Below are 25,818 nucleotides of genomic sequence, written 5' to 3' on the forward strand. Positions count from 1 at the left end.
TTTTTTATGTGTATATTTCCTTTAAACATTTAAACTAATGCTTCACATCAGTCCATCGTTTAAGGTAATTAAGTCCAGACTGATGGATATAATCCTGTACTGTCAGTCTGCAATATTTTTAACCATCGCAAAAACAACTTGGCTCAGACAACGTGAACGCTCACAACCATATTAACTGATTTGTTGAGATACTTGGAGGCAGCAGAACAACCTGTAAAGAAAACATTTGCACATTGTTACCTCACAAAGTTGCTATGGTGCTCAAGTAGAGTCGTGTTTCTGGCAACATCAAGACAGCAAGTCCAATATTCACTCTCCTTTAAGCTCTGCTGTGGTCTATTAAGCTGTTAGACTAGCTGCTGTCTATGGCCAAAAATGAGCCTATGAGAGCAGTGAGATTGAACCAAAACAGTACAATCACCGGTGGGAAAACCAAAACAATGAGCTGAAAGTTGCAAAAAAGAAGCTCCATGAAGTCAAGGTGAGCTGCAGAGTAGGGTGACAATTATCTGAGGGTAGTTTCATATTGTTAATATAAAAACTTTGATCATAGCAGCTTTAAAGTCTGTGGTTGGTTTAGTTTCTGTAAAGGAAATTACATGAATGAGAGCTTGCTGAGCTGCTGTATGAAGACTTCAAAGCTCAGGGGGTCAGATTAGCTGGCAGTAACCTGTCTCACAACTTTGCAGATACCTGTTGTCAAATCCCAGTGGCATTAGCTTGAAGCTAAAAAAGCTAAAAAAAAAAATCTGACCTTTCTGGATGTACTGTCTGCAGAGTTGGATGGAGATGATTCAGAGTCTTTAACATGCATTCCACATCACACCTCCTCTTTTTAGCCCAAAGCCTGATTCTGAATGCTAAAGTGTGTGTTATCGATCCGGTGGAAGTCACAGTGTGACTGACACAGCTTGCCGTGTGTTGCTCTGATGTCACCCACCTGTCTGGCACGTGCACAGTGTGATGCATCACGAAGGTAAAGGGAAACATCAGGGAAACTTTAATCCAATCCAGTCTTTGAAAGCCTTTCAAGTCATGGATGAAATTAAATAAAAAACAATTTTTAAAACTACAGTCAATATACATCTGAATCAGGTGTGATCTTTCAAGCTGTTTCTTCTCTAATCACACTAAATGTTATAAAAAAATTAAAAATCTTTGAGAAAAAAAGGCAGCAATTACCATCAAATCTTGGTGGAAATTATCTCCACAGCTATATGATTTCCTGCTGTCCTCACAAGGACCAACATGATTATGTTAACAAGGAGGCCACCTGCATCATGGCAAATTACAGCACAGTGCAATGGCATAAACAAAGTAATCAGCGTAACTGTAGTGAAAGACAGTAATTCATGTAAGAGAAAAAATTGTATTTCCAAGTGTTTCAGCAGATTGAGATACTGAATATTTTTACCATTTGCACATAAAGTATTCAAAAGGAGGAATGAAGATTAAATTGAGTATTTGGGAGGAGAAAAAAAAACAACTAAAGCTCGATTTGAAGAGTGATGCTGCTCCAACAATGGTCTTGGAGAGAAAGTAGTTTTCAGGTCTGGATTAGCCCACACACACACACACACACACACACACACACACACACACACACACACAGCGAGTGTGTGTGATTGATTTCTTCGGTTTATCCCCAGGAGATGAGAAAGTTTGCATGTCTCACTCCCTAAACCTATAAATCACATCGATCAGCCAGGATAATAAGGCCATGCCTACACATCCCCGGAGAGTGAGATGGGAAAACAATTAGGGCGGCGTAGTAAACCTGCACAGACACAGAGACAGAGATGAAACTAAAGTAAGACCTAGAAAGATATACAGACAGATAGGCAGTAAAAATGAAGGCAAAAGGGAAGAATGAAGATGGTGCTGGTGTAAACTTGCCGAAGGAGCAGAAACAGGAAGTGTCTGGGAAAGAAATCATTAACTACAGGGCAGGGCAGGGCATGTTGTTGTCTCACATATGTTTCCCACACTGTTGCTTACAGTTTTTGTTAACTTGACCTCCTTATTTTGACCTGTGGAGTCTATAGCATTATGGATGGGACACACACACACACACACACACACACACACAGTCTCCGACTAACAACTATTGTCCGTGTATACACAGCCTCATATATCTTGTTCCTCTGAGCCATAGAGCTCCACTGTTTCCAAAAACTATTAAAAACACATCAGTGAGTCACACTGTTGCACTGGGTGACATGTTCTTTCATTACCATAAACACACACTGTAGTTCATTTTGACTCGGTCCCACATGCGCTGTCCTGCTGGCACAAATACTAACTAAAGCATCAATCAAATGTGGATTAATCCACCGCTGAAAATAGTCCCCAACAAATGTACCATTTCCTCCCATTTTGAGTGATGTTTGCTTAAAACTACAACGCCCAGCTGTTGCTGAGTCAGGTTCAAAAAATGAAACTGTATATGTCTGCCTTATTTATTTATCTATTTATTTAATGTCTTCAATGGGAACCACTGGTGTTGGAGTTGAGTGCTTCAGATGAGGCAGGAAATTATTAAAGTATTTAAATAGAATAATGCTTTGCTTTATTTTTTTCAAGGGAGTTGTTGCCACTAAAAAAAATTGACAAAAACACCAAACCAAATCTAATTTATAATGTATTTAGGAGAACCAAATCAGTTTTTACCAGAATCATCAGTCTTTTGACATTTAAACAGAAAGGCAGGGAGCCAATTTATCTATAAATCACTTTGTAAAATGAAGGAAAACAAAGAGTTTTCTTACCGAAACTATTCAGCACTAATTCCTGGATATCATACATGATTTGCAACACGTCAGGGTTAAACTGGCGATTTTTTTTTTTAAACACCTAAATGGCAAAACAATTACACCTGTTCCAGACCTCTGAATCGCATCCGATTTCTCATGTGATTCAAATCAGTCTAGAGTCCAGTGCTCACCTCGAAGAACAACGAGCCAATCAGAGCTTTGTAGGTATTAAGAATCAGGATGTTATCGTCCTGTGCCAGAGCCAGACTCCGTTCCAAAAAATGGAGATAAGCATGGATGAGGCAGACACAGCTATACAGATGGTTGCAAGTCCACGTGCAGAAATAACAACTGTTAAATCGTTGCGTTTCTTTTTGATTGACATGAAAAATGTTCAGTTAGTTGTTCCGAGCAACTGCTAGTGCAGCTTCTGTGTCGACTGAGAACGATGTCCACAGGATGGATACGGCTGACTTCAACATGATGTCAGACTGAACAATGAAGTGAAAATCATCCACTCTGGTCCTGTTTTTAACTGTCTGCATTGTCAAGTTTTGTCTCTTGTGGCACAACGTCCCCAGACCTCACAAAAACACACAATTTCCTTTAAGGAACAAATTCAGTCCACAGTTGCATTTTTAACTGTTTAAAAACATCTGATTAAGACAAAAAAAACCATCAATATCCAAAATCTTCAGAGCTGTTCATTTAAATTCTCTTTTTTGGTTTGATTTAATGCAGATGTGCAAAGGGCAAATGGTTATTAAATCACATCCCAACATACCCCGCCCCCTTTTTATTTTGCCATTCTCTTTTTGTTTTATCCACTGTGCATAGTCTCAGCAGTTTCCTGGAAGTCATGTGGAGGGAGACCTTGGGGTTGTGGTTGATGGCCAAATCGTTAGTGAGAATTGACAGGTGGGTAAAATGTCTGTGAAGCATCAACGAGAGATAATGAGAGAAAACAGTCAAGTTAAAAAAAAAAAAGGGGGAAGAAAAATACAAGTTGAAGTATACATCCTCCAGTTCTGGACCGCTGCTCAATTTCATATGTGAATGACTGGGAGTGAATGACAACGACTGCTTCCTAATTGTCAGCCACATCTCCTCCTTGTGACAGTTGCCAGTTTTGAGACTAGCTGGCGGTTTGACAGTGGCCTTTGGACTGCACTCATGCAAACTGCCATTTGCCCTGTGATGGACATGTGCAGTGGCTGCTGGTACTGGCTGTCTGATTCATGATTCAGCTCCTTGTTATTGTAAGAAGCATCTGTGGACTGGACCTGTCAAACCAGGATCTGCACCGGCTGAGAGGATTTGTGCTCGTGGTCTGGTAGATTGAAACTACACAAAAAAGTCACTTTAAGTATAAAAGAATGCATATTAATGAATGGTTGTAGCATTCTGCAAAGGATCCTATGCCCTGAACAGTGAAATAATAAGAAGTGTAACAGTGCTCATAGCAGTAATGAGAGCAAAAGTATAAAAGTTAAAGAAGTGCAAGGGTCAATGATGCAGTCAGAAATATTCCTCTCACTGTAGAATTCTAATTATCTCATTAGTTTATAAAATAAACCTCTTATTTGTCCAATTTTTTCCCAAATCTAAAGGGAAATTAGGGGAAGAGAGAGTCAAGGCCGTGCTCTTGGAAAGTATATCAAAATAGTTGTGTAGCACAGAAACAGCTGAGCCACCAGGGTATCATATATGGCAAATTAGGTTTGGGAGCCGTGCACCTTTCAGTATTGGATCAGTGTTTCACTGCAAACACAACTGTCACATAAAGTTTGTTATAATTCGAAATACCAAACAAGGCGCTGCCATGTGAGACCACACATCTGCTGTAAATTGTTGATAGGGTCCGGCTGTGAAACAGCAATGGCACAAATTATTCAAATGACAAACCGAATCTCATGGAACAGGTGTCTGAAATCTGTCAACAGCCACATGCAAGATTGATGTGTTTTTCGGCATCTTGAAGCAGCAGAGGAGAGAAGAAAAGGGGCTCGACCAATTTCTTTCTCGACAGTTAGTTACCATTCTCTTAGTTCCCATTCTCCAGCAGATTGTCTGCTCTTGACTTGATGAATAATTTGGATGGAGAGCTGCTCACGTGCACCCTGACAAAACAGAGGAGGATGTTGTTGGAGAGGAGTCCTGCACTGTTTCCGTGGGTGACAGTTCAGACAACACAGACTCAGAGAAAACTCGACTTGATGCAATATGAGGGGAAGTTTCCCAGGTTTGATCATGACCCGATTGTACAGTTAGTCAGCTGATGTTCATCCTTCTGTCCCACAAAACCTGACATGCAATAACCTGCCAGTCAACAAGCAAATGAGCTGGACTGCCTTTTTTCCAAGCAGCATTCTGTCAGTCTGCTCTGAATATCTCAGCATGACTAAACAAATGTGTGTGTTGGTGCTTTGTATTTATTTATATGATGCGAGTGTGTGGACCCCTGGCAGAAGCTGCTGTGTCTCACTGCAGGGGCCATCTCTCTCCTCTGCAGTGATGACATGTGTGAAATGTGAGATGCCATGCAGACTGATCCATACATGCTGTGCACATGAGGATGCAAATCAAATCCAATATCTAAACTTTTTTTTGGAATGAACGTTGCATTCAGATATGGTGAATATTACAGCCAACCACAGCAGATGGGGAAAAGATTTCCCTAGAAAAACAACCCTTTGTCTTATCAGTCTAATTCTCAGGAAAAGATAAGACTATGGATCTTTTCCCTGTGGTTTCCTTTAAGTGTACTTGCAGCTGTGTATTAAAGAGCTATCAACTCTACTCTAATCTGCTGCTATCTAGACCCATGACCATGCAAACACATCTACTGCAGCTTAAATTATTCGGACATTTTGCATGGAGTCATCATTTCACCCAAATTAACCTTTTTCACCACGTATTAAAATGCGGTCAATGTGACGCAGCCTACTTAATGGGAAGTTTTCAGTGATTTTAAGGCACATTCCAGCAGAAATCTAATATTTGATAATGAAATACTTCCTCACTGTAAACATGAAGTTTTCACAGAGGAACAAAAGGTTATAACAACAACCATAGGAAAGTTCTGAAATGCCCCCTGCAGCTCTGTTGTCACCCTGCATCATCAGCACACTCCAACACTCATATCTGTGCCAGAATACGGCTGAAAGTCTGATATTTAAAGGGACTGTTTGTAAGTTTTCTCTGCCACCTAACGTGCGTTTTTTGCTGGGAGTGGGCGGTGGTGATTGTTGCTTGACGATAGCTTCGGCCATTGTTGAGCAGCTCTCCGTCTTCAGGGCAGATTCGAGGCTACAGTGAGTCGCTAACGTTAAGTGAGGAGACGGACTAGGGCTGGCTGGTTCGCGTGCTAACTTCAGTAGAAGAAAAGACATGGTCGAGACAAGACCGAACATGTTGAAGTTTGATGCTGAACTTGAAATGTTTCTTCAAGACTGTTTAGTAAACAGCTGTTAATGCTAACGCTAGCTATGTAATAGCAACATTTACAAATAGCTAATTCGAGGTAAAAAAACCCAAATTTAATGGATCCAATGTTGGCGTTGTCAGCGTTTTCAGCCCTCACAGGACCAATCGAAGCTGTGTTAACTGGTCTGATGGTGTGAATTCTTGCGAGGGGTAAACACGGGCTCATACGATGTGAACCTGGCATAAAAACACTGCCTCTGAATCTGATTGTATTGTAGTACCAGCTTGCCTGTGACACCAAACTTTACAGAATTTTACAGGTCTTGCTAACATTATTACATTATTACATTAGTTGTAAGGTTATATCTTTATTATTTATTCATTTATTTAATCACTGAACCAGATATTTTCTAACATGGTTGCTCATTTATTGTACTGACAATTTAATATAAGAGAATTTACATCCACGCTTTGGAAGTGCTCCCACTGACAATCACCTGTCATCATCTAAGGAGAAATTGAATAGGACTTTGACTACTGAAACCTGCAAGCAGAGGCCCAAAATAACTCCCTCCACTTCACAACTCCTCAATAATCATCCTCTACCTGCCTGTAACTGCTCTAATTGAACCTCACTGTCAGTTATTCTGTTCTATCTGTTCCATTTATTGTATTTTTCAGTGCATCTGTAAAGAGGGTGTTACTGTTAAAGACTCTGAAGGTTCAGCCAATTTAGCCAGTTAAATAACATTGAATACAATACTGAGCATTGATTTAAAGTTAAATGTAAAAAATGGATTTGACTGCAGCTACTGAAGAGTTTTTCTGTCCATGCTTTATTTTTTTCCACCATGAAAACTCAAGCAAAATGGGATAAAAACTGCTCATATCACACTGAGTGATACTGTATGTGCATGCATATGTAATAAGCTATAAGTTCCTGTTGCACACATATTAACATATTTACCGCCCATATATCCCTGCATCATTATCATCGGGACTAATTTCCATTCATTTGCCAAACAGAACAAATAAAGCAGCTGAGATTCAGATTGTGATTGCCAATTAATGACACCGAGCCCCCCCCCCCCCCCCCCCCCCCATTCCCTCCTCCCAGTCACCCTCTGCCTCCCAGTGTTTTCCAAACTGGCGAGAGCAGATGTTGACCTTTGGCTGCTTTGCACAGGGGGATGGGAAATGAGGTGCTATTAGGGCCACTCCATCAGTTCACAGATTGTATGTGGTTATTAGATGTAAATATTTCATGACTGTAAATCATATATGCACAGTCTGAATGGATCCCCAAAGTTGATTTGGATGCTGGGAGATAATCTGCGCTGTATGTTGGGGTTTTTTTTAACCTGGATATCATTGTCAGGTAAATTTTAATCATGGCTGCTGCACAATTGGTCATTTCAGCATACTGTCCTCTGACTTTCCTTTAATCTTACATAAATACATACTTTAATTAAAAATGATCGGATACAGTACACAACAACACAGAGTACAGCCCCAGTCAATATCCCTTAAATGTTAAGTAATTATATTTCCTGTCTGTTTCATAAAATTTTGTTTTTAGCCAAAGCCCGAGAAGAATGAAGCCAATTAGTTTGAAAAACAGCAAGTGTTGGACTAATTAAACTGTAATGAAGGTTCCCTATTAAAGAACCAACTGCAACAAAAGTCAGCACACCCTTCATTAGTGAGATTCCCTTTTACTTTTTTAATATTTCATACGTATGCCTTTATTTTTGATGACAGGTTCGATCCTCCTGAGCGAGGATGATCCCAGTCTAACACAAAGAGATTCTTCACACATGATTCTTTTCAGCTGCTCTTTGCTGGAGGGGCTTTTGTTGCTCTACCTTCTGCTTTAGAATACTTCAAAGGTTTTCCATTGGATTCAAGTCAAGGGACAGACTGGGCCAGGTCATTGTTTTCACTTTTTTCTTCTTTACAAACTCCCTTTTTGATTTCTGCGGTGTGTTTGGGGTCATTGTCATGTTGGAAAATTCCTCTCCAGCCAAGTTTCTTCAGGCTTGGAGTCATCTTGTCGCTCAGTATTTGGGTAAACAAAACTTGCATTCACAGTGTCATCTATAAATCATATACCATGTGTATCCATACATCAGCGCACTCTCACCTCTATTATGTTCACTGTGCATTCAGGTCCACGCCAAAAAATCCGAGACTCCATCTGATCCAGATAAATTCATTTGGGTTTCATCTGAAGAATGTGCTGCCAATGATCATCAGGCTTTGTTTCATTCATCTTCTTCTTTGGCAAAGTTTAATCTCGCAGTTTTGTGAGCAATGGTTTTTCCTCTTGGACGCCATCCATAGTTTGACTTCATGCAATGTCCCCTCACGCTGTCTGCTGACTCACTGAAACACTAATCTTCGCAGATAATCCTTGTGCAGGGTCAGAAGCACTTACCTGTCTGTTTTTCAATGCGAGCTTGTGTAAGTAGACAATTGACTTTTAGAGGATGGTCACTGCACTTCCTGTACATCCTGTTGATGCTCTTGTACCCTCTCCATCTTTATGAAGTCTCACAATCTGGTTTCCTACCAAGTCATGTTGCACTAGACACAGCCCTTGGCAACACATCCACATCCACTGAGCCAGTATTTACACTGTATTTCTTTTTCTATGTGTGCAAAAAATGTCATAGAAACATCAATTCAATCCCTACATGTTGGCTTCCTATCAATATTTCACTGACTGCTATTACAGTGCTTACTGATTTTCCCTATAGCACTATTAGCAAGTTCTTTTTCGTATCTCTCTGTGTCATCTTCACTCTATAGTTGATGTATTTTTCCAGTGATTTCTCACAAATCTGCTTGCCTCTTCTTCGGCCTGTTTTGGCTCTTGGGTGTGTTTTCGGATCCGCCGTGCCAGCGCCGGGCAACCAGCATGACGCTGCCGTGCCACTATTCAAGGCAAACCTTGCAGCCTCGCTCCTGATTAGTTGACCGCGGCGTTTTTGTCGGATTAGTCTGAAATGGACTGTTGTGCTTCCAGGATGCTTTGAGTGATGAAAGAAAAAATGTTTCCCTGCTGATTTTGCTTCCACCTCTCTTACTTTACATAATCATGGCTGATGAAACTTGTTAAATGTGTGTGATGTGTTGCTAAACCCCAGGAGAGAGAAGCCAGTGTACATATGTGTTTGTGTTTGTGTGTGTGTGTGTGTGTGTGTGTGTTTTTACAATGCTACAGAGCATGCTCACAGCCATCCATGCTCAGCTTCATGAAAAAAGTCATGAATTGCCCGTGTATCCGACTTGCTCCCTCTGCAATCCTCACTTTCTCCACAGGGACCACACTACTGTACAGGACTGTGAAAAAAACAAGCGCCCCCTTCCCCACCCCCCTCCCCGCCCCTCCCTGCAGTGGTGCAGCAGCTTCTCTCTGGATTTTCTGACCCAACAGGATTTGAGGGGAGAGCCGGTGGTAGAGTTGAGCTCCCTTGGGATTACCCCAGCTTGGGTTTTTGGCTCGGCTTGAGACAGAACCCTGGAGAGCTTTTGGGTTGTGTGCACTTGTGAGTGTGTGTGTGTGTGTGTGTGTGTGTGTGTGTGTGTGTGTGTGTGTGTGTGTGTGTGTGTGTTGTATATGTACTGGGGAGGGCAAGTATGGTTCTGTACATCTGCTACTTTCTCCCATGGGATGCAGCCAGGAGGGTTAGCCTAGTTTTCACCTCCATCAGGACACTGCAGGAGTCAGGAGGAGGAATTTATTCTCACCCACTGGGACTGGAGAGTATGTACAGTCGAAAAAAGTCCCATTCAGACATGATGTGTTTCCCTAGAGGTCGATTTTAGTATTTACTCCCATCAGGGGCATATATGTCAGCCCCTCCCCCTTATTAATTACAGTGCGCTTGTTGGTCCCCCCTTAAATTTAAAGCAGCTGTTTATGTTAAACCCCCATGTGTAGGATCTGAAAGACTCTGAACTTGGTGACAGGGAGTGTTGGTATCAGACATGACACTGTCACAGACTCAGCCCATGATGGATGGCCTGAAATGAGACAGCACTAGTTCTGCCTTATTTCTACAAAATCTCCACAAAAACAATAAATCAGAACTTTGACATATGCAATACTCAAAAGATAACAATACTAGTAATAACTATACAGAAGGCCTTTAAAGTGTATTATAGAATGACGTCTACCCACTGGTGGTGAGATTTTATATAAATATAGTGCAGACTCATTCTGAGAGTGTATAAAATGCTTGATTAATTTTCATCACCACCATGAGAAACAATTAATTATCCAGTCTGTATCAGAGGGAGCCTGGAGGTTTCAGTGTGTCTTTTAAAGTTCATTCATAAGTTTGTGGTTATATCAAACCCACATTTTCATAGAATTTATGGTTGACATTTCTCCCGCAATTGCCATCCAATAAATTTGCAGAGTGTAATTACTCTAAGTCATCTTTATTAAAACAATGTGCATATTGCTTCACTAATGACGACTACGTCTTTATTAATACAATATGCCAGGTTTGTTTGGCTTCGCTGGATGCACCAGTTTCTGTAGTATTTTTGACAGAGAAATATATGTTTACTATCCCCAGTGGAGACATAGTGTCATTGCAAGTAAAACTCTGAGACCTGTATTATTAAAGTACACTTGCGTTTACCACCAATAACCACAGGGGACACCAAATCAGCAAGAAATTTTAAGGATTATAACTAAACATAAGAAAACAATACATTCATTCCCTGTGATTGATGTTTTTGGTTTTTTATGTCATTTTGCTCATAAATACGTTGCGTAAAAGAACATTTGATTACTTTTTAAATTCATATTCCAGACAACTTCTCTTTCTCTCTCTTTTATACAATTATAACATTTAATATATATGGAATTTGCTGCATTGGTTAGACAAGACATTTAAAGATATTATTGGGGGTTTTGTTAATCTGTCACGATTTCACGTTTTTTTTCAGTCTACTATCAGTTAATACAAAAAAATAAAAACTAAAATAAAAATAAATAATAATAATAATGATGAAAAAAATGTTAGTTGTGACCCTGGTAAAAACTTGCCTCTGTATGGCCGCTGTGAGCAAACATGTTTATGTGCTATAAAGGACAAATGGAATTTGGCATGTTTGACTGGGCTCACAGATGGGCAGTGGGGAAGTGAACTGCACTGCAGAAGAGGTCTGGGAGGTTTCTATGACTGTTTTTTTTTTTTTTTTTTTTGGTGGAGAAACTGAGTCACCATCTATTGTAAGTGACATGAATTCAAACTACAGCTGCTGTTCACAATGAAGGACAGAGCTGGGGGATGAGTGTTTTAAACTAAAGATAATTTTAATGGGGTCTTCTCTTAGGAAGGAGCACAGGACACTGTTCTGTATCAGTCCTCAAGAGAAACCTGATGCACAGGGCTTTGGTTTAGTGTATATGGGAAAAAAAATGTATGTAATAATTGTAAATAAAGGTGGTGTGAGTGCTGCAAATGTCCTGAAAACCAGAAAAATTCTACAATTGTACTATGTCAGTATTCGCTGTAATTACTCCCTGAGAGCAATGCATGTTTTTTTCTGACAAAGGCGGAAAATTAATGTTTTTCTTCCAGTAATTATTTGTAAACTCCTTCTCACTTCTCCTTTCCATTGTAGAAGATTGACGGGGGAAAATAAAGCGTCTCTTATTGTGATGCCCCGCAACATTTCCAAGCAAAGCCTGAATCTTCAGCAATTAGAACGAATGTCAGGAGGAAGAGGGGAAAAAAAGCAGCTAATTGAAAACATAAAAAGATTCCTCAATTATTTCTGGAAGGAAACACATGAAACAGGTTGTGGAGGGAAATCATTTTAATAATTTGCATCATTAGGCGAGAGGAAAGGCGTGCAGCGCTGCATTCACTGTCAGAGTTCCAATGGAAATTTGTGCCCTCCTCAGCAGGGAGCCCCATGAAACACCACCAGTGTTGTTCTCAGCCAGGTCCTACACTGTGCTTTATATTACCTACAATATACAGTAAATCATCAAAAGACGTGCGGTTCCATATTACCTCTGTTCTGCAATTTTCTCAAAAAGATAAATGTGTCTGGAACTTGAAATTACCACAGCCATCAGAGGAGCCTTTTCAAGAGATGCTGCCCTGATGCACAATACAAACCCACTATGTTTTTGTCAAGCGCACCCCAGCCAGCCAGCCAGCCAGCCAGCAAGCCAGCCAGCCAGTCGGCTAGAGAAAAGCGTCACTCCCAATTGTTCAGAATGCAATCCATAAAAAGCAATCTTCTTACATCTTCCATTGCTTGTATGAGTGAACAGGGCGGTCACCTGTGGATGAACACAAAGTGACTGCAGGCGCACAATCAGCCTGATGGAGACATCAGATTTCATGGTGCGAACACACACCACTGTCAGCTGCTGCGGAGCGTGCACAGTCACTGTGGAGGCACAACACAAGTCCTGTGATGAGCTGCAGTCACATGGAGTTTATCAGACACCTATAGACGTTATAAACAAATGAGAAACGTGAGTGGGTGGCTTTAGTTCAGCGTTCACAGTGTCTCCAGCCAATTGTTTCTTTTTTTCAGCCGAGCGGAGATGGACGCAGGTGGCCGACTCGGGTATGGCTGGGTACACCTAATGTTGTACAGATTTATCTTACATTTTCCAGATACTGTGTCACAGGTGACCTTTCATGGAAAGGAATAATCAGCTTGTTTTTTTTTTTTTACTTTTGGATTCGGCTGACATTTCCTACTATCAGTTAGATAGCTTTTGACATAAAAGCAAAGGGAACATCTGCAGGGACCCTTTTCACTGTTATAGAGGAGGAAAAAAAAAAAAGAATAATAAGCAAAGGAAACCGTGAGGCTTTTTAATGTACAAATACGAGGGGAGCTGTGACCTGTCTTCAGCAGACTTTTGCAATTCACCGCAGAGACATCATAATAACAATGTTTTTGTAACACAAACAAAAGAAACAGAAACAGTGGCTGGTACCCAGTCGCTTGTCTTATGTGTTAACACTAACTTCAAGAGGGAAATGAGGAAAAATAACAAACATGTATTAGTTTTAGATGTTTACAGACGCAGATAAACACCTCCTTTTGGAGCCTTGTCTTCTTGTGTTCACTGAAACACAATAAGTGAGGAAAAAAAGGAGCTTTCCCACTGAAGGAGACAGTACTAGAAACAAAACAGTGCAGCAGAAAGTAAAGGTGGTTCAGTGTCGGTGTGGTCAGACTAGTTTTACATTCATTTCTTATTAAACATACCCAAATAACAAAGCTTTTTACTCTGTATCAAGATGGATGGATGGATGGATGCTTGTTTATCCTGAGGGAAGCTGAGGTATCCAGTAGCTTACACAATGCATATAAAATCCACTACATCTAATAGAAAGAAAAACACAGTACAAGAAAGTAAAGAACAGAGTAGAAAAAATTGGTATAAATAATTAAATAGGCAAATCTACTGCACAGCAGTGGATGTTAGGGAGGCAGAGCAAAATGTCATTGTAAATGTAACCGTCTTGATCGATTTTACATGATAAATGCTTGTCTATGAGGTTGTTCTGTCTGAACAGAGCCCAAATCTGATGTCTCCATCAGGCTGATTGTGCGCCTGCACTCACTTTGTGTTCATCCACAGGTGACCAAGAAAAATCAGTCAATCAGTCCTCACTAATATAGAAACACAACACCACACACAGGCTGGCCGCACACTGGAAGTTATTCTCTACTTAGGATTTGGTTCCTTTTGAAGCTGAGAAATCGCCTTGGAAACTATAGATTCAAGAGGAAAAACCATCCTTCGAACTGTGAGATAAATTTCAAAGAGAGTTCTTGAAAAAGAAGTTGTCTGAGAAACATAACTCTTCTTCAGGGATTCAAAAGGAATCACAGAACAGATAAAAATCAACACAACCCAGAAACAGACTCTTACAACAATATTTATTTAAACAAAGCTTCCTCTTCCTTAAAAAAAAGAAAAGAAACATATAACTTTTCCCATATGACATTACATCATATCTGTGTTTCCTGATATATTTGCATTAGACCGTTGTCCTGTTTCATTTATAGATCTGTGATGATGTTTTCATTCGTCTGTCTGGGGGCTGCGCGCTGGCTGTGCTGGTCTGGTCTGTGTCAAAGTCTAGGTCTGTGTCTTAATCTGTATCAGTCCCTTGTAAATGGCTGGGGGCCTGCCATGTTCGTGTCATGTCGGAGTAACCATAACTCACATTATCTGTAAATACACCATCTGAGTTGTGGATATGCTGGGGAGCTATTTCTGAGAGCTCTGCTGTGGATGCTTCAGGTCAGCTAATTTAAAATCCTTACACATCCACTGGGCATTTTTCTGTCATCTGAATTACAGCTGGAAGGTGACTGAGAGAGAGACTGCATTCTGCAAGGTTGGATACTGATATGGGATAGAAATGTGTATTTTTTTTGATAGAGAAACGTGTTAAAGAGGCACCTTTTTAGTGGTATTTTTCCTCTTCATACCATCGGTATCATGGGCGACATATTGTATTGTATCATAAGTTACTCTGTGATTCCCACCTCTACTGTGGACTGTATGATGAGAACCCCTGAGTCATAGTGTGTACCATCGATAGTGGTAAACCAAGAGTTAGTTATGTATATGGAAAAAATGCAAAGAAGATGATGAGGCCCTGGTTGTGGCTGGGGAAGAGGCCAACTTAGGATGTCAACCTTGCAAAGAGAATTTGAGATAAGTATTATCTCTGGTTGCATCTCCATATTTCTCCATGACAACAGCCATCTTTGAACAGTGTGAGTGTGTGACAGTGCAGGACCATCATTTTGCAGCCACGACCAAAGACACCACAACATCTCTTTCACATTGGTCCTCTCTGATCTGGGACAGCCCCAAATCACACAGTGTATACTGTGCTTTAAGGTGGGACATCATTCTGGTGACACTGCATTCAAATCTCCACCCAACTTCCACCCAACTAGAGGTCTAATCAGCCAACTGACAACACCTGTGGCTGTGCAGGACCCTTAATGTAGTGTAGTGTCAGTGTGCAGAATCTTTACCCCAACCAGAGCCAGTTGACTTGTCTGGATAAACACTTGTACTTAAAAATGAGAATTTCATCCTGTTCTGGGAGGGGGGGGGCGTTGCTTCAGGTAGCAGTAAGAGGGAGAAAGACAAGTGAGTAAAAATATCGTGAAGCGTTTTGTTGTTAAAAAAAAACTGCCTGTTCCAGTTTACGATTAATGGATATTTTCATCATTGATTAATCTGCTGATTACTTTCTCAGTTAATCAATTATTCTTTGGACCATAAAATGTCAGAAAATTGTGAAAAGAAAGTTTCCCAATCTCCTGAAGCACATCATAATGTCTTCATTCATCATCTTGAGTTATCAAATAATTGTTTCAACTTAATTCAAGTCAACAAAGCAAGCATTTAATTGTGGGATGACAATGCAAAATATGTACCTTTGTCTTAGTTTTTTTTGCTGCTTTTTTGCCACGGTCTCCTTGAACTGAATGACGGGGCTGCATTTTTTTTTTCCATTCAACACTAATGTGTCTGAACGCAGCCTCACACCTCTTGCATTGAGAGGCTTCTCTAGTCCCTGCAGAACTCTTCTGCTCGTGCTGTTGCGGCAGCCTAATCTGCCCGTGAAGATCAATAAACCCTCACTTTATTTCTAAAGCAGCTTTTCCACTGTCTTTGCAGAACAAAGGAAGCCTATTGCAGCACAATAAACCCACATGTAAACAAAAATTCTGTGACTTATACTCTTAAATAAATTTGTGGTTTAATGCGCCTCAAATTAGGTAAAAAAAATGTCATGTTGGGCCTATAAATTCAGCTTAATTCAAATAGTGATAACATGAAAGACTTGTTAGCAGATCTCTGGAGTGACATTGCCTGTTCTGAAGCAGTTTGAGCTTTGAACAAAGTAATTTAGAAGAGATACAGTATTTGCCTCAGGTGCTGGAGAGCCGCAGTGTGATGATCCTGCCAATGAAAGCTCTTTTCAGATGAAGCTACAGACTCCAGATGAATCCAGGTTGGTGGGATGCACGCGTGCCCCAAAGACATGCGTGGGGGGAGGTTAAGCCATTCAAGTCTAACTACACACGGCCCCTATAGTGGAAATGCGAATGGCTCATTAAATCAGTTATGGTTCCTTTGATCACTGTCATGTAACTGTGGCGATTCTAGAGCTAATACATGCAAACGAGCGCTGACCCCCCAGGGAGGTGTGCATTTATCAGATCCAAAATCCATGTGGGGTGCCTCTCTGGGTGCCCCGGCCACTTTGGTGACTCTCAATAACCTCCAGCTGATTGCTGGACCATGTGGTGGCAGTGTCTCATTTGAATGTCTGCCCTATCAGCTTTCGATGGTACTTACCACGGTGACCACGGGTAACGGGGAATCGGTTCAATTTCGGGGAGGAAGCCCGAGAAACTGCTGCTATATCCAAGGAAGGCAGCAATTACCCACTCTGAACCCAAAACTCAGACTTTGTAGCCTGTTATCTCTCCCTCTCTCCAAGAATCATGAGAGAATATGATTTGAGTGCATTGAGATTAGAAACTGAAGAGTAAGATGCTTATTGTACAATAAGTCGAAGAAAAGGTTGTGAAATGCAACCGTAAGTGGAGAAGAAGAAGGTGCTTTACCTCTGGGAGTACAATCTTACCACACAGCTGTAATGTGCAAGCTGGGTATAGTGTTTTGGTGTTAATGATCTTCCAGGGATGGAAGTAGAGGAAAGGGTATTATAAGCTGATTTCACTTTTTCAAATGTGTGTCTTGGTGCCAGTTTTGAAAGTTATTGTACTGTTGCAGAAATATTAAAGCAGCATTTCTTCATCCCCCCCCCCCCCCCCCCCCCCCCTTTGGCCTCATGAGACCAGAAGATTATCATCAACCTATGAAGGTGTAGTGAATGTATTGGCAAACAGCTGCCTTTTTTACACAGTAGTTACAGTAATTGTTCAAATTTGACCAAAATTTACATCAATATCTGAGTCATACTTACAACTCAAAAACCCCATATTTTTTTCTAAAAGCTCCAGAATGTAAGAAATGGGGCTTAATAATGTAAAGTACAGGAAAAAGTAGCCAAATTCCAGTGTTCATGGTTATTAAGACCACATTTTATGGAAATTAAGCTAAGCGTTCTCCCTCTCTCACCCGACTCCTCGTGATCAGCTGACCTCAGGTGTTTTCGGCAATCAACCAGATCTCGCCATGATCTCATCCAGCCAATCACGTCGTCCCTGTCAAACTTTGAAATCTGGTCATGTCTCTCCTGCTCTCAGGTGTCATTTCATTTCGTTTCACTGTGATCCTCATCCACCTCATTCGTCTCCAGCTTTACATCATCACATCTGGATCTCCAGCATTCCCTTCTTCCCATTACCAGCACCACCACCAGTCTAGACCCTGGGGGGGGGGTTCCTATACTTCTCACTGCCTCACAGCCCCCTTTTTCACAAATGATGACATCACAGTGTTGTCTAAGACTCTCACATCACACTCTTTTCCTCTCTTGTTTTGCACATGGCAATAAAAGTCTGTCCTGGTTGAAACAGGGTTACATTGCTAATGCAGTTGTCTAACCCATGGGAAACCCTCCCAACACAACATGAAGAGTGTATGTTTTGGGCCATGTTTGAGTGGAAAGTTTTGTTTTGGTTGAATGTATCAGGCTGTGCCCAAACTTCAGGCCCGTGCAACACTTATGCACATTTTTTCTCTTTAAAAGCATTAGCCAAAAATAATCAGTACTTTACTATAATTTGGTTGAGTATGGGAATCCCTAGACTCCCTGCGGTAAAAGTTCCCTGCCAAACTGTAGGCTGGTAAATTATGAATCACAACTAATAGGAAAAGGGAAAAATAATGCCAGCAGAGAGCTATTGCACAATGTTTGTCATTATAATTCCTATATGTGGGAGAAAATAGTCAAACAAATGTCAAATCACTTACCTTTGTACCTCCAGGAGCTCAAAAGCCAGCGCAGATGTTGTTGTCCCTTTTTTTTTTTTTTTTTAAGACACTGTAATTCTTTTGTTTGATTGAAAACAAATTAAGAAAGGAGGGAAAAAACCTAATTGGAGTTCCTTTCTCTCGCTGCTTTCAACTTAAGCTCAGGCATCCTGGGCCTTGAAGCTGTGATCAAAATGCCAGAGGCGGTATTGTTGGGAAGACAAAAGGAATTGGGGAGGAAAGAGGAAAGCAGTGGCGACGGTGGTATGGAGGATCCAGCAGACCTGTGTGTTCATTAAAAAAAAAAGCAATTAAGAAAAAAACACCTCTGTATACCTTAGAGTAAGACAATACAGTAAGGAAGACATGGAGCATAATAGTGTTTTTTTCTAACAGGCAGCTAATTTCAGCTTGATTTCCAGTGAGAGCAAGTTAAGTATGAACAGATTCTCCTGGCTGCTGTTATTTAGCGCACAGGCTAATAATGAAAACAGCAAAACATGATGATGAGGATCTTCAGAGCCAAGGAGAAGGATGTTGCTCATCCCACATTAGAATAACATTAATAAAACAGGATTGCTTTTTTGTTTTACTTCTTTTGTTTGATTTATTAGGTGAAGAGCCAGCTTGAGTCCCAGGGCCAAGGACCCAGAAATGTCCTCAACAACTGGGAATTCTTTTTTTCTGTCAAGAAATCTGATAAAAAATGTCCTCCCATCCAAGCCAAGGAAATAGTGCATTTGTTTGGGACTATTTTCAGCGGTGGATTAATCCACGTTTGGTGCTCTAGTGTGTATTTCTTGTAGCAAGACGATGCAAGTGGGATTGAGTCAAAACCACCTCAAATAAACAGGTTTACTGATATGTTAAGAGCTCTATGACTCAGAGCAATAAGATACATCAGGCTTTGTATTGACAGACAAGTTTTTTCATCAGCCACTGCCTTTCATACAATTTTTCTGGCTATAGCATTTTTGTTGTGTGTGAAATTAATTTTATGCATTCCTGTGTGTGTATTCTCGTCCTAAAAAAAGTCATTAGTTCGGGTTGGGGTTGGGGTTAGTTAGTGATGTGTCATCACAGCAGTTTCATACTGTGACAGAAATAAAGAGAGGATGGTTCAGGCTACATAAAGTTAGATGCTGAAGTGGTCCATGACTAACATGTGAGTTGGTCAAGAGGATGACAATCACCAAAATAATAAAGACTATTACGTCTACTGCAATTGAATGTGTCACAGCCCTTTTCACATACGCATGAATGGGAAGCAAATTTCCCCATTGACTGCACCATTAAATCAAATAAGTGTTTGTCCAAGAACAATATTCCTTTTCAGTGGGTCCTAGTGTTCAACACATTAATGTTGTGACTAACTTCCAGTTTGGGGACTGATAAGAGAGAGATTAAAAAGTGAGAGGTCAGAACTGATGTAGAGACTTTATTTTTATTTATTTATTTTTATCAGAGATTATTAATAAAAGTAAAATAGCAGCCTATCGCCACTGTGTTTCACTCTGGCCACCGGAGTCTTCCCGCCAGTAGGACTTCTCTCCAGGGTTCAGTTCAGCAGTTTTAAGCTGGTGCTCATGTTGCCTGGGAGGACTCAGAACAGAAGTCTGACCATAGATCACATTAGAGATTATAACATGACAGGCTCCATCTTTGCTTTGAAAAATATGCAGTGATACTCAGGCAGCCTGTTTTCAGGCAGCTTAAGCCCCACTGTAAAACCCACTGCCCAGAGGCGGACATACACACCACTACACATTTGGTCTCGCCCCTTTGGCATAAAAACATACAGGCAGGCTGGTAATCATATTTTCCCTTAAGCAAGATCTCTGCCTCTGTTTGCCAACATACATACTGATGCTTTAAACTGAGACATAGCTATTTGATGACTATAAAATAAAATGTCATAACATTGGACAAATGGTTACAGGCTACACAGTTGAAAACATACAGCTTAACGACTCATTAAATTAGACTTATGTCTTACAGTAATGGTTTATTAATTTCCTCGTGTGCCAATGGAAACAGGCTGTTCTCATAGGTTTGTAACTCCATCAAATAATTATCCCAAACTCAGCTATAAAAAGACAACTTTATATTGAATTGTCTGTGCATTTTGATCAGTTCATCCTGTTGGAGAAGTTGCTCAGAGCATTTTGTCACGTCCTACAAAATGTTCTGGAGGAAATGTTAGACAGCCCATTTCTGCCACATGATTCAAAGTCACTTTAATGTCACCTTAACTGAGAGGAAAGCCTCAATTTAAAACATTAGGTGGTCTGAGAAGTCATTCTGACACATCTTTCAGCAGAGAAGCTATTTACTATCCTCTTCACAGTAAATCTGACCACAGCAGAGGCACATTTTCATCAGCCTGTTGCCCTACCAAAAGTGTGAAGGATAATTTCCCGTAATTACACACAAAGGAAGCTTTGAATCTTACCATTCATTTCTCTCGTCTGTCTAATGACAGCCTTTGGTGAGACTCCTCCATCCCCACTGGGGTGTTCAGAGGACTGTCAGAAGTTCAGAGGAGCTGCCTGATAAAACATCAGTTTGACAAATGTGCATGTTACTCCCTCAGTGCAGACTCAAACTCAGTCTGTTTTGATTTCGTCATGCTGTCACTGTGCACAGCCTGCAACTCCTCAATCGGCAACAAACCAAGGACTGGAAGGACGGCAAACTGGGTTACAGTGAAGTTTAACAGAGACATAATCAATTCATCATGTGACAACTTTTATTTTCTTATCTCTATTAGTGTTTGTCTGTGCCATGGAAAAAAAACAAAAAAAAATGCATCCATTTCCTCCGCCTGGAGACTGTAAACTGCACTGAAGAGGAAAAAAAAATGTATTCAGAAAATAAACATTTCCATTCAATGCAAAAATAGACCATGTCCAGGAAAGCGAAGAGCAGCGGCTGAGTGTACTTGTGATTGCCTTAAAAACGGGGAGAGAATTTGCATATTGAGTGGAATTCTATTATAACATCCAGTATTTGAGGACCTGTTTCTAATGCTTTGTACTCACAGCACCTTTCCTCACATATGCATAATTCAAACATACATTTTATTTCATTGCCTTGTTTTGCAGCATTTTCTAACAAAATGAAGCCTATAAAGGTAAAGACACACCACAAACCTGGACCCCCACTAACAACACAGTTAGAGTCTCAGCTGTGTTTTGCAGCCATCATTGGGGTTTCAGCACCTGTTGCCACATGAAACTTTTAATTTGGAGGGAAATCAGGTGTGGGAATATTTTTCCAACATTTTTTTAGGCTTATATTGTTCGGTTGTAACTTTTGCTGCCTATATTAGCCAAGAAGCTCATATACAGCGCTCCTGTGCTGTGCCTCATACTGTATAATTGTGTATTTATTTATTTGAAGCCTGTGGACAACTATGTTGCTTGGCCAGTCCACCGCTTTGCTACAGACTGAAATATCTCAACATCCACTGGATGGATTGGTGTGAAATTTTTCCAGAGTCCAACCAGAATCTGAAGCAAAGGATAATTTGATTTGATCCAAGTGTGGCCAATGTGTCACCAGCAGCAGCTTCATACTCTGTCAATCAAATCGATCATTTAACAAGCAGTGGAAAAGCGCAAAAGTATAATAATAATAATAATAATAATAATCGTCATCATGTCCTTTATGTGCTTCAAAGACAAGTTTATATAAATGATGTAAAGTCCTTTCAGTTCCCTCAACAGAACAATATCTTGGTGAGCTGTGAATGAACCATATGATCAGAGCTGATATCACATGATCAGGTCTGTTTTCATCCACTCAGGTACTGGACATGTTGACACACAGACTCCAGACCTGCAAGATAAAACCGAGACCCTCAGAACCGAATGGACCCATGAAGACCTCTACTGCTCAGTCTAAGAATGTGAGAGGTGCTAGCACGGCTGTACACTCATTTTGTTTGTTACGGTTGATTGTGTTATGATCATAGATTTTTTATTCAACCTTTATTTAACCAGAAGACTGAGAATTCTATTTTGTCCTGGCGAAGGTAGTAAAAGTTACAATCAAACAACATAAAATCAAATTCTGCATAAATGTGATGACGCAATCATGAATAAAATATCAGAAACTAATTTCATTTCAGATTTCACCCTAGAAACAATAAACACTGACTCATGACCTTTGAATATCTGGGCTGTGGCAAGATGATGTTGACCTGTGAAATAAATCGTTGTAATCCCCACCATATATTAAAGACAACCCTCCGACTAATTTGGTTGTTAATTATGCAAATTGATTCCTTAATTAGCCCATATTTGTAAGTCAGGATACAGGGACAGAAGCTTTGGAGAAATCCCTTCAACATCTTCTCTGGAGGATGAGCCTGTGTGAGTATGAGGCTGATGTTTCTCTCATGTATTGTTACCAAGTTATAGTATTTACAAAAATGTGTTTGTGTGTGTGCGCGTGTGTGTGTCTGGTGCCCAGACAGATGCCACCATTACTGCATACCATGTGTCAAAGTGACGGGATGTAAACACCTCCAGCTCCTCCTCGAGACTCTCTCCTGGAAAATGAACAGTCTGCCTTGATCACGTCATGTGGCAAAAATAAGAGATCTTGGCTGAGATTGTCCTTGCTGCAACTCTATAGTAGGTAATTATCTATCAATGAAAGCATCCACAATGACTTTTATGAAGGTTAATCTGGAGAATCGAAGATCCTTTTCTTCAGTAGAGAGTATTCTGAAAGGTTATTTACTAAGTAGTTGGTCAATAAAGAACTTTCTCGGAAACTGTCACCTAGAGAAGTCGTGGTCGTGCTTTATTTTCCGGATGCTTTCTATGAATGCTTCCTCAGCACTGGTCGCTATGGTTATGAAGTACCTGCTTGTTATGAGTTCCCAAGAAAAAGATGGGAAATAAGTATGTTGTAAGTTTGTGAACAATAGTTCATATGCATTTTCCAAAACAGACTAACAAAAATTCTTTCAATTCTTAATGTCTTAGAACTGTCATACGTTACATATCTGCTTGGTAATTGGTTAATATTCATTTAATTGATGTTTATGCTGCATGTTGGTGACCTGTAGTCTTCAGCTGCAGTGGAAATTCCTTACTTTTGTGTTTCAAAGTGATGATGATAAACCTAACTGGCTTGCCATTTATACTTCCATAGACCAGATCTGTAAAATAAAATGACACAGTGTCTCTGTGGCACATTCTCTATTTAATCAAGAATTTAGATTTTTTGTTCATCTTTCCAGGAAACTCTGATGGATAATGATGACTGATTATGAAGTATTTTTCACTTACCTACTGCATAATTTTCTAGTTTTTTTCTTAAAATTTCAAACTTAACAAGCGCATATTCAGTAACTGTAGCAATTAACACTTTCACCAATTCCCTTACATTCTATACCAAATTGCTCCAGCCTTTCTTGCAAATGTCACACTAATTACTCGCCAAGTTTTAGGAAAGTATGAGGAAAGTTTCAAGGAAACGAGCTGGAAAATAAAGGACCCATAAAACAAAGCTGGGGTATGTATTTTTGTGGGCTCAACAAAATGTTGGGAATGTTTGGGGGTTCTTGACAGAACTTTATTCTAAAAGGTTCTTTCACTGGTGTAACTAGCTTATTGTGGAGTGTTTAGCCACAACCCGCAATTCTTTAAAATACATATATTTATTTTCATCTGTGTTTTATTCTGTATGTTTGAGTGTGCGCTTTGTTTGTATGCTGTATGTGTACATCTTGAAATAGCTTGTTCCACTAGTATAACCTCTTTTGAACAGTTAACATCTATGTTGTGGTGCCAGTCAGTAGAATATGTTATTAGTTTCAAACTCTTTTTTTTTTTTTAATAAATCAGCTCTTTATTGAATTAAAAAGATGAAGAGTTGTAGTGGTTAACATCTTTGACAGAAGAGTTTCTTTCCCTCGTTTGAACTCTTTATTTCTTTAGTGGTTATTTAATACTGATGCAATGAGAATCATCTCTGTGTTTATCTTTGTGATGATAAATGCAGTTTGAGTCACTATGGAATAACACTAAATAACTCGTAGACTCCAGAACAATCTTGAATTTTAAATAGTAGTTTGGGGAGTAAACTTTTAATGAAAGTGTTTTTCTGTGCGTCTGTCTCGCTGCAGAACAATGAACCCCTCCTAATGTATTTGAACACGCATATATAATGATATCAAGGGACTCAAACTCTTCTTCTCATATCTTTTTTATCATCCCCCTTTGAGTTGCTGGAGCTTGTGTGCGTAATTTAGTGAAAAGCCTCTGATTAATTAACTGATTAATTCACCTTTTAGCTACTACATCCAGGGTGTTCTGCTTCACACTGCACACGACACAATGCAGAATACATGCGTCCTAATTGCCTAGAGACTAATGAGTTTCACAGCTATGAACAACTTGTTATTGATTCCATTTTTTTTTTTCCTGATGGTTGGTCATATTTAGTGAGCACGGATGAAACATTCTTAAATAATGAAGTGCAAATCTGCACATATCCCACACATTTGAATATGTGAAGGGCTGCAGGGCTTCTTATTATTCCCTTTGTCTGTTTGTTCGCGCTCACCTCACTGAGAGTGTCATTTTTAATGAGGCAAACACGATATTCTCCAGGTCTTTGCTCCATGGTAGCAGCATCTCCTCTTGTAGAACTGTGGGGCATGCAGTAAAGAAGCTTAACAAAAATATACTGAATGCCACCGCTGCTGCCTCTGGAGCTTCTCTCTCTCTCTCTCTCTCTCTCTCTCCAACATGCCTTTTCTGCATTATTAAATCTCTGTTTTTGTGCATCTGAGGCCATTACGCTCAAAACCAGCAGTGCTCAGAAGTGGAAGTGGTGATGAAGATGAAGAGGAGATTATGTGAAGAAGATGAAGTAGAAGAACTGCGAGAGGTAGAAGTTGCATCTGCGTGAAAAGGTTCGAGCTTCACAGATGAGATGCAGCTGCGACTCACTTTTGTCCCCCTCTTCCCATGAGCATCCCAGCGTTTTATCTATTTATTCATTTTTCTTCATGTGGAAGAGACACACCCGGACGCTCCTGTGTGTTTGGCCCAGAATGCAACACCAACAGAGAGAGAGAGAAAACATTTTCATGCTTCTCTTAGAGATGTGATGCAATGCTATTTTATCCATTTGAAGGGAATTCTGATTGAAATGATCTCACAAGACTAATCTGTCTTTTTTTTTTATCTTATTTTTTGGCAGCTGGATAAGCAGCTGCGCCATTCTCATGTTCAATGAGGAAACACTGAGAGTTCTGTGCTACTGCTTCAAATTAACGAGAACCTGTTTTTTCTTTTACCAAATTTCCTTTAATCAGTGCCTTTCCTTGTTTGTTTTCTTGTACGCAGCGTGCTTCATGAGACGCAGCAGATGGTTGAGACACAACTGCAAAAGAAGATGTTGACACTGTAATCTTGCGATTAATGGCACCAGTTACCAAATTAAAACACTGATGTTCTTAACTTCCTTTTAGCAAATATTTATTTTCTCCACTTAGTAATTGAGGAACGGTGCAACAATGATAATTAATTTAAGGGTGGAAAAACCCAGAGGAAAGGATGGAAGTGAATGAGTGGAAATGGGCATTGAGAGCGGCCCCTGTGCACATACTTTTACTAATGCCTTTATTTATTCATC

At 40.1% G+C, this 25,818-nt stretch overlaps 1 long non-coding RNA gene across 1 annotated transcript; it reads left to right on the plus strand.

The window, feature by feature from the left end:
- Positions 1-13,962: 13,962 nt before the first annotated feature.
- Positions 13,963-25,611, plus strand: LOC139625695 (uncharacterized). The gene is made up of 5 exons (XR_011691980.1): positions 13,963-15,354; positions 21,968-22,069; positions 22,475-22,535; positions 22,636-22,803; positions 25,530-25,611. It is a non-coding gene; the product is annotated as an uncharacterized lncRNA (long non-coding RNA).
- The last annotated feature ends 207 nt before the right edge of the window (positions 25,612-25,818 follow it).

The sequence above is a fragment of the Trachinotus anak genome, unplaced genomic scaffold, assembly GCF_046630095.1.
Source record: "Trachinotus anak isolate AG129_WGS33_773 ecotype Australia unplaced genomic scaffold, CSIRO_AGI_Tana_v1 ptg000009l, whole genome shotgun sequence".
Taxonomy (NCBI): Eukaryota; Metazoa; Chordata; class Actinopteri; order Carangiformes; family Carangidae; genus Trachinotus; species Trachinotus anak.